This window comes from Durio zibethinus, chromosome 16, assembly GCF_047325235.1.
Source record: "Durio zibethinus cultivar Kanyao isolate XHJ-2024 chromosome 16, ASM4732523v1, whole genome shotgun sequence".
NCBI lineage: Eukaryota > Viridiplantae > Streptophyta > Magnoliopsida > Malvales > Malvaceae > Durio > Durio zibethinus.
In genome coordinates this window covers 25,472,183-25,481,247 of record NC_143177.1, presented here as the reverse complement: position 1 = coordinate 25,481,247, position 9,065 = coordinate 25,472,183, and the positions used below count along the sequence as shown (strand labels likewise).

At 31.2% G+C, this 9,065-nt stretch overlaps 1 pseudogene; it reads right to left on the bottom strand.

Annotated features, from left to right (window-relative positions):
• Window positions 1-2,805: 2,805 nt before the first annotated feature.
• LOC111298444 (protein TOM THREE HOMOLOG 1-like) lies at window positions 2,806-4,978 on the bottom strand (annotated as a pseudogene).
• Window positions 4,979-9,065: the final 4,087 nt, after the last annotated feature.

Here is a 9,065-nt window from a genome sequence, read left to right as displayed (position 1 = left end):
TAGAGGTCCGACCCATAGTGTTGATCGCCGCATTCTAGCCAAATCTTTTAGTCAAGCCGAGCCACACTGAATCACCGAGCCGTGTATTTGGAATCGCCATTTGTGTGTGCAGCCAATCTGTTTCAGCCGCTGAGCTAAGTCGATCTTGTTTGGTATATTTTATTTTATTTTATTAGTTATTTTGATTATTTTCAAAGTATTTTTGCATGATTAAATTTTAAAAAATATATAAAATATAAAATAAAATAAAAATATATATTTTTAGAATAAATACTAATATTCAATGATGAAATTTTTAAAAATTTCAAATGGTAAATTTTTATAAAATTCTTAGGTGAGAATTTTTTTAAAATTTATTCTAAATGGTAGAATAATTTAAAAAAAGTTTTAATAACAATAATTAATATTTTTTTTCAATTTAAAAAGATAAAAAATTTTTGTTGAAAATAGTTGACAATTATTGATGATGAGATTCATAGAAATTTCAAATAGTAAATTTTTTAAGAAATCTTTAGGTGAGAAATTTCTTTAAACTTGTCCCCAAATGGTAGAAGAATTTAAATGAAACTTAAAAAAAAAATTGTCATATTATTTTCTTTTCAAAGATAAAAAACAACAAAAATATTTAAATAGACTCAAATTGTGGAAAATTTAGAAATCAAAACGAAAATTTCTAAATTGGGCTAAATGGTAGAAAATTTAAAATAAAACTTGTAAAATAAAAATAAATTTCGATGATGAAATTTTTAGTAATCACAAATAGTTAATTATCTAAGAAATTTTTAGGTGAAAAGATATTTCTAATTTGGCCCAAATTATGAAATAATTAGATATATTTTTAATAAAAAAACCAAAATAAAAAAGAATGATTAAACTTTTTTCGACAACAGAGCTTCTTCAAGAAATCAAATAAAATTCTTAAATACTCTTGAAGTAAAAAAATATTTTTAATAATTTTATCATATTGATGGAGAAATCTTAAAAGTTATTTTCAATTTTTAAATATTAAAATTTAAAATCATTAGAATCAAGGCCTTAGGATAATTTAAAATAAAATAGTACCATCTTTTGGATGAACATGTGGGGGTGCTATAACATTTTTCATATATAACCAAACTTTTGAACCATGTTCTTATTAGTAGATCAGAACTTATTCTTTTAAAAACTCTTAGTCAAACTTAAGAACTCCTTAAAATGATAGATTCATTAGATGACCAACCACACCTAGTAAAAAAATATTAGTGACGACTACATTTGTTAATGACTAGTAAAAAAAATAGATTTACAAATCCATATTTTATGACATGTACTTTTGCTAACGACTCTTTGCTTATCAGGTGTGCTCACAAATGTTTACTTTGGATTTCCTAAACCAAGTGGCAAATGGCCTTGAGAAAGACAACATGTTAGTAATGTTATTCCCTCCCTTCAAGGTACAATTTTGATCTTTATGTTTTAAACTTAAGCATTGCATCATCAATTACTGCTATTATTGGGATAATCATAATCTATTAGTAAAATGTATATTCATTTATTGCATGATGCATTTCCTCTTTCTTTTTGAACTGAAAACAAACTGATCAAAGAGTGCTTTCTTTTAGCTATATTTCAAGCTGATAGCCATATTTTGATCACAGAAATTTGTTGAAATGATAGGTTTTCTTGACATTCTTGAGAAAGAAAATGAGGCTGACCTCACAAGGTCCATTAGGATGGAGGGTTCATGGGTGCATTAAGTAATAAAATTTAATTGAGCTATCTTTTCTATCTTTGAAGAGTATTTGACATCAGTTGTAATATTCTTCGTGCCTCTATAGATCGGACATGTCATTGCTTGTTATTGCCTTCCTACTTAACCCTTAAAATGATGTTATTACCAACATTTCTCTTGACTTCAATAACCATTTGACGGAGAAAAAAAAATCCCTCTATTCATAGTTAAACAATGGGTTTGAAACTAGAGAAGTTCATATTTGATGCATTTACATATGCTTCTTCAATTGCTCTGTTTGAGGTGATCATTTTCCCTCCCTTCTTTTCCTTGTTTTGATTGATTTTTTTTTTTGTCATAAATAGTATCATAACATATAGATTCATAAATTTATAGCTAGATTTAACAAAATGGATGCCATCAATATTTTTTAACTAAGTGTGATTTGCCACCTAAGGAATCTATTTAGAAATTATCTTTATTTATTATTTTATGTTGGATTTCTAAATTTTTCACCATTTGGATCAATTTAAAAACATATTTTTGGAATTTTTAAATTTTTCACCATTTAGACCTATTTAGAAATTTTTTTTATTTTTTTTTATGAAATGAAAATAATATGACAACTATTTTTTTTTGAAATTTCATTTAAATTATTTCACCATTTATGACAAATTTAAAGAAAATTTTTCATCTAGAGATTTCTTAAAAATTTACCATTTGAAATTTCTAAAAATCTCATCCTTAGATAATTATCAAATATTTTCAACCCAAATTTTTATTTTTTTTATTATTTTATGTTTTTTCTTTGGTTTGAGAATAAATATTAATTATTGTTATTGAAACTTTATCTAAACTATTCCACTATTTGGGATAAATTTAGACAAAATTTCTCACCTAAAAATTTTATAAAAAATTTACCATTTGAAATTTCTATAAATTTTATCATTTGATAATTAATATTTATTTTCAAATTTTATTTTATTTTTTATCTTTTTTTTATTTTATTGTTATTTTTTTTCTAAAATTTAATCATAAAAAAATTTATAAATAAATAAATAAAATAATACCAAACAAGATTGGCTCCGCTTCAGCAACCACAGCGTGGCTTGGCTTCAGAGACGTGGCTCGGAAGCTCGAAAAGATGACCCTCTACATGGTCATTATGGTTCTCAAGAATAACATCATCATTTGCATGCTTCTGAAGCTGTTTTTGAGACTCTTCCCTGGCTCCTTCTACAAGTTCCAAGGAATCCCCTGTTTCTCGTAATCTAAGTTTGCTAAGCTTCAATGAGTGGCTAAAATATGTTGAAGGGCCAACCAAGGAATACGAGCGGCTACAGACGACAACTGGATCATCGAAAAGCAATTCATTTGACTCAATTGCAACAATCAGATTTTAGGATTTTTGGTGCTGATTTCCATCGAGGCTAGAATTAAAAAAAACTTTGACACCATAGATGGATCTCTGAATAATCCAAGATGCGATTAAATGAAGCAAGGCAACGTACAATGGCTCTAAACAGCTGGAAGTTAACGTATGCAGCAGGGGTTCCCAGAAAACTTGTAAGCGAGCAAGCCATAATCCAGAAGAAACAGTCGCTCTTGCTTCCCGATTTGTAGGAAACAGGTAATATATGAAGTTTAAGACTGGATGATTCAAAACATCAAGGTCAGCAGCTTTGTCAACTGCATTAAAGCACATCATAATGCATTGAACTAGGAAACATAAGAAGCACATGGTGGTCACATAACCAACTTCTTGCAGCTTCTTACGCCACCCTTTGGACTCTACAGGGAACGCTGCAACATTAAGAAAAGCCTTCCACCGTATAATAAAAACCCAAGGGCTGCAAACAATGATACACCTGCAAAGAACATCTTTGATAAGATGACTAAAACTGGGATATACTTCCACCATAATACCAGCCACATTGCAATCTGAATGGTATAAACCACCGCATTAATTGTAAAGAAACTTGGCCTCAGTCCATCAGTTGATACAGCCTTGGTAGTAGATCTCAGCCCAAAACAAAACCAAAAGTGCATATGACGTGAAGAAAGCTAGACTTGGCATGTCAAGCAACATATGTTGAACAATCTCCGGACGTAAGTTCAGCACATTCTTGCAGAAAACAAAAACTAGCGCGCGAACCCCTTTCACCAGGAAATTTAGAAAATGGAAGTCCCTTTTGCGTGGTCCAACCATACTCGGAAACTCTGAATTGTATCCGAATCAATTCAACGAGAGCAACGGCAGCGACGATGCCGTAAAGAGCGGCAAGAATATGAAAAATGCCATCCTGCCAGTGCGGTGAATCGTTAATGTCATGCCACCAATTGGATGCATCCTTCAGCTTATACGCGATCACCGCCTCATCCACGCTGTAATTTCCCCTCCCCCTCTCTCTGGTTCAACGCTTATATTTATAGGATTTCAAATCCGAAAACCTTAAACCAGATGAGATTTCAATCCCTTATGAGTCTTAACTCCAAATCTCAATTAAATTTAAACTCTTCACACAATTTCACACAAATTAAGTCACTTTTTTTTTTTTTTTTTTTATTTTATATTAACAAAATTAAAAATAGACATTCGGACAGTTTGGATGTCTACAAGTGGCAAATGGAATGGAACAAGGGATAATTACTCGTCTAATTCTACATGTTTCCAAATATGAAAGTATTACGAGATGAAAAGTTTTGCACTAGTGAAAAATGCCAATGGTTCAAATTATGACACTCCAGATAGCGCGAGGCTGCTTGTTCTGCGACTTCATACTCGATGGGTAGTGGCTAGCTGCAGGTGGCTTCTTAACGCCATTATGTAATTGGTAATTTCATGGTTGATTTTGCAATTTGCATACTCTCTTGTACTAAGCTCTATTAACGTTAATTTCATTGTTGTTTTTGGGATCATTAGCAGTCCATGCTTGTATCATATGCCTTAATGATCATATTTTTCTTAATCCTAGACACGTTTGATGATGAATCCAGGAATGGAGGTATCATATGCCGGAGAAAACCTAGAATCAATATGCAGTGGAAGAACATTTCATGCACCTTGTGAAATCGCCTTTTAGTTTGACTTGCATCCACATATTCTTGATTGTGCGGCATCTGATGATGGATAAGGAATGTAGGAAACTACGAATTAAAAGTTTTTGCAATATTTGTGCCGTTCATTTATCATTGAGTAGTGGGTTTGGTGCACATTACTTGAAGCATTTGTGATTTGCACGTCTGTTTTATCATTTTATTATCCATCTAGATTCCTCCTAAGAACTCAAACAGGGGATTAACCTGTGTGGATTACTTATTTCTCTAAAGATTTAAACTTTTAATTTGATTCGTCTCCGCAGGGAAAATGTAAAAGTAAAAAACAAAGAAAAAAACCCAAAATATCAATCATTTTCTTCAAAATGGTAAATCTATCCCAACCTTCAAACCATGCTGCAGGAACCTATTTGCTGACTCAGCTGTTGTAGAAGCTATCCGAACAACAACACCCATTCCCTGAAAAACATGATGGCACAAACATTTTCCTTTTCTTTACTATCAAGCTAATTTATTTATATTAAGGGGACAGGGTTTCTTAAAATTGGAAGGAACTTAAAAGATGGAACTTCCACGTGCATCAAAAAAAAAATTTTTTTGATTGAGAAGATAAAAAATGAGTAAATAAACATTTCATTGGACTATGCTGACATCAAAGTCAAATCTCTCTTCCTGCTCATAGAGCAAAATTTCTTCTGTTTTCAAGTTTGTGCATAACGGCATTGTTTACAGCTTTGAGGGTTACATAATTTAATAATACTGACACCGGAATAAGAAACAAATGCTTGTGCCCTTTTTTCAACTGAATATGAAAATGCTGTCAAAGCAGACTGCTAACTACGAAAGAAAGAGTAATGCTAACTCAACTAGCTGTTCCCAGTTCCAATAAAAACTCACTGAAAACAATGCATGTAATGTTTGCCAGAGAGAGAGAGAGAGAGAGAGGGTGATATAACGAGTAAGCTTGAATTCAATCAATAACAGAACTGGTATTGTGGCAGCTAGATCTGAATGATGAAAGTACCTTTGGACCAAAGACACTGCAGTATGCAAAAAACACTGGCCCGGTCAAACAATTAACTGAATTTGTTTTAGAATGGCGCCCCAAGCTTGTGGAAGGAATGCGTAATAGCTGGTACATCATCCTCTTCACATTTTCTTGAACTGGGTCCTGTACAAGCTTCAGCTTTGGGCTACAAATAAGTTCCTTATGTCAGCAAAACTCCTTTCAGCATAAATGACTTTAATAAATTTATGGTTATACATGTCACGTCCCGAGATCAAGACGCAACACGACCGTATTACCTTGAAAAAAAATCTCAAAGTAATATGAAGCATTCTTTCTTAATCATTCAAAAATTCTTTAATAAAATAATCTACCAAGTAAAATTCATATTTTTAATCCAACTGATGATACATCTTTATATATCCAAATACAAACCATATAAAATACAAAACTGCCTCTTAAAATCTCATTGACCAACATATTCTCTGACGATTAAGTAATCATACCCATTTCATCTTCTAGCTTCACATAAGACTAACCAAACTTATCACTTAGTCATCTGTAAAGAAAAGTAAAAGGGAATGAGCAAACCACAGCTCAGTAAGTATAGCCTCACACATCTTACCAGATCAAGTATCGTTTTCTTACTCATCATATATATCATTCAAAACATTCATCAAATCATAAAATCAAAACATTTCAAGATCATCGTTTTGTCAAATATTTCATAAATTCATAAATCAATGTCAAAATATGTCATTTCATAAATCATTTCAAAATATGCTATCATTCAAATATCATAATTAAACCAAATCATGGATCAATTATTAAAAATCATCGTAAATCATCATTATCATAAATCATCATTATCATTCAAATCGTTAGCTACGGTCACTGCTATAACCCGTGACATTGGTCGTATCGACAGTTTCATTCTCATGATCATTGCTAACTATTATAACCCGTTAGCCAAGGCTTACGCTAACTACTATTACCCGTTAGCAGGGTCGTATGATCATGTCTTTGCTAACTACTATTACCCGTTAGCCAGGATCGTAGAACTAGTCCTCATGATCATTGCTAACTATTATAACCCGTTAGCCAGGGCTTACGCTAACTACTATTACCCGTTAGCCAGGGTCGTATGATCATGTCTTTGCTAATTACTATTACCCGTTAGCCAGGGTCGTAGAACTAGTTCTGGTGTCGATGATCCCACTTCCCAGGGATGTAAAAACGTAGCTATCACAAAATCATTCTTTAAACATAAATCATTTTCTCATTTCATTCATAAGCATGATCCATCATTTACATAGAGAAACACAAAATAATCATATGCTTGATCCTATTTTCATACACTGAAAATAATGAAATAAAACATTCTTTCATTTAGAAACATATATATATATACATAGATTCGAAAACAAGCAAAGTGTGTGAGATTCTACTTACCTCCATTCGATTCTACCACTTAGTTTTTCTCCCAAAATAATTAATGGCCTATCCAAGATCATTTCAACATATCAGAATTTAATTAACTCTTTTTGAGACCATTTATAAAAAAATCAACTAAGTTACACAAAGGGTTAACTTAACTAATTAATACTGGCAGCCTGGCCTCTTTTCATTAAAATAGTCATATCTCAATATATCCAAATCAGAATTATGATCTCTTTAATGCGTTAGAAACTAGACTTGATAAGCTTTCTAACCATATATAGCACACCTTGTAATTCCTTGTAGATTAATTATAACAATTTTTGAAATCCACGTCATATACTGCTGCCAAACAGACTGTATACCTTCTAATAAAAATTATATATTTATTCACAGGAAACTCCAAATTCAATTCCGCTTGTTTCATTGGAAAGTAGACTCAATAAGCTTTCCAAACATATATGGCTTAATCTGTAAATCCTTGTATACAAATTAAGAAGAATTTCGTAATTCAACCCTGATGTTGTTGTCTTACAGCCTGCATATCTTTAAGTTAAAATTAAACAACTCTTCATAGAAAACTCGGATTTGACTTTCGTTTGTTTCATTAGAAACTAGATTCAACATGCTTTCCAATGATATATAATAATCACAGCAATAATCTATCCATTAATACAAAATTCTATTTTAATTCATTATTACAGATCACAACATCTCATCCAAAAATAGAATTTCTCCTTCTTTCTTTAAAAACTCAAATCTTTACTTTCAGCCTTCAAACTCTATTCAATAATCATCAATAACTCTTAAGAATATGAAATAAACAAAGCCCAGTAATTTACTCATATAGATCATCAAGATTAATGAAGGATTTCATGATTTTTCTTGATTTTTCTCTCAAAACTTCAACTCCAAATAATAGCAATCAACTTGATATTTCTTTTCAAATAAAAAGAGGGCATGTACTCACCATTAAGGGATTAACTTGATTGTAGCCTCTGATTGTAAATCTCCAACTTGATTTTTCATATTCTCTAACCCTAAAGAAGAAGAAGAAGAAGAACTCTATTTCTTTTCTGTTTCACAATAGGTAGGTTTTCTTTCATCTAATACTTCAGCCCTTTTCTTTTACAAAAAAAATATCTTAATAAATTGATGGGCTTTAGCATTAGTCTAGCCCAATTATTATTTAGGCTGGGGTATTACATTCTCCCCTCCCTATAAGAAGTTTCGTCCTCGAAACTTGATTTACATCCACATCTCATTCCTTCAGTTTTGCAATCATATCTCTTACCGTATGATTGTTTCATTGAACTTTGAAAAAAAGTAATCATCTTGCCTCAAAACTTGTTCTTTCTAATCAACCATTCGAAAAAAAAAATATTTCAATATGTTAAAACTCATATCATCTTGAATTTCTAAATACTCATATCCAATCACATAGCTTTTACTAAGATATTCTCCTAACATAGATTCATCATATACATTAAACATCAGAAGTGACAATATTCTTTATTTATTAAAGATTTATCACTTTCTCAACTAATAATAGCACAACAATTTAGAACTTAAAATCAATTCAAGCTTCCACTGCGCACTCTGATATTTCTTTTCAATAAAATTCAAACAAATTAACTTTCATAACATCGTTTTGTAACAAGTAAAGCATGTGTCCACAAAATTCCTTGTAATATGCTTCAAACCATGTGTTCATAACCATAACAACCTTGAATAACAATATCAAAAAATCATTTTGTCACCAAAAAGATATCACATAATACTTTAATTTTCTTTTCTTTTCCACCGAAAACATAAAATTTTCTATCAATTAACCACTAGAATACATATGACATC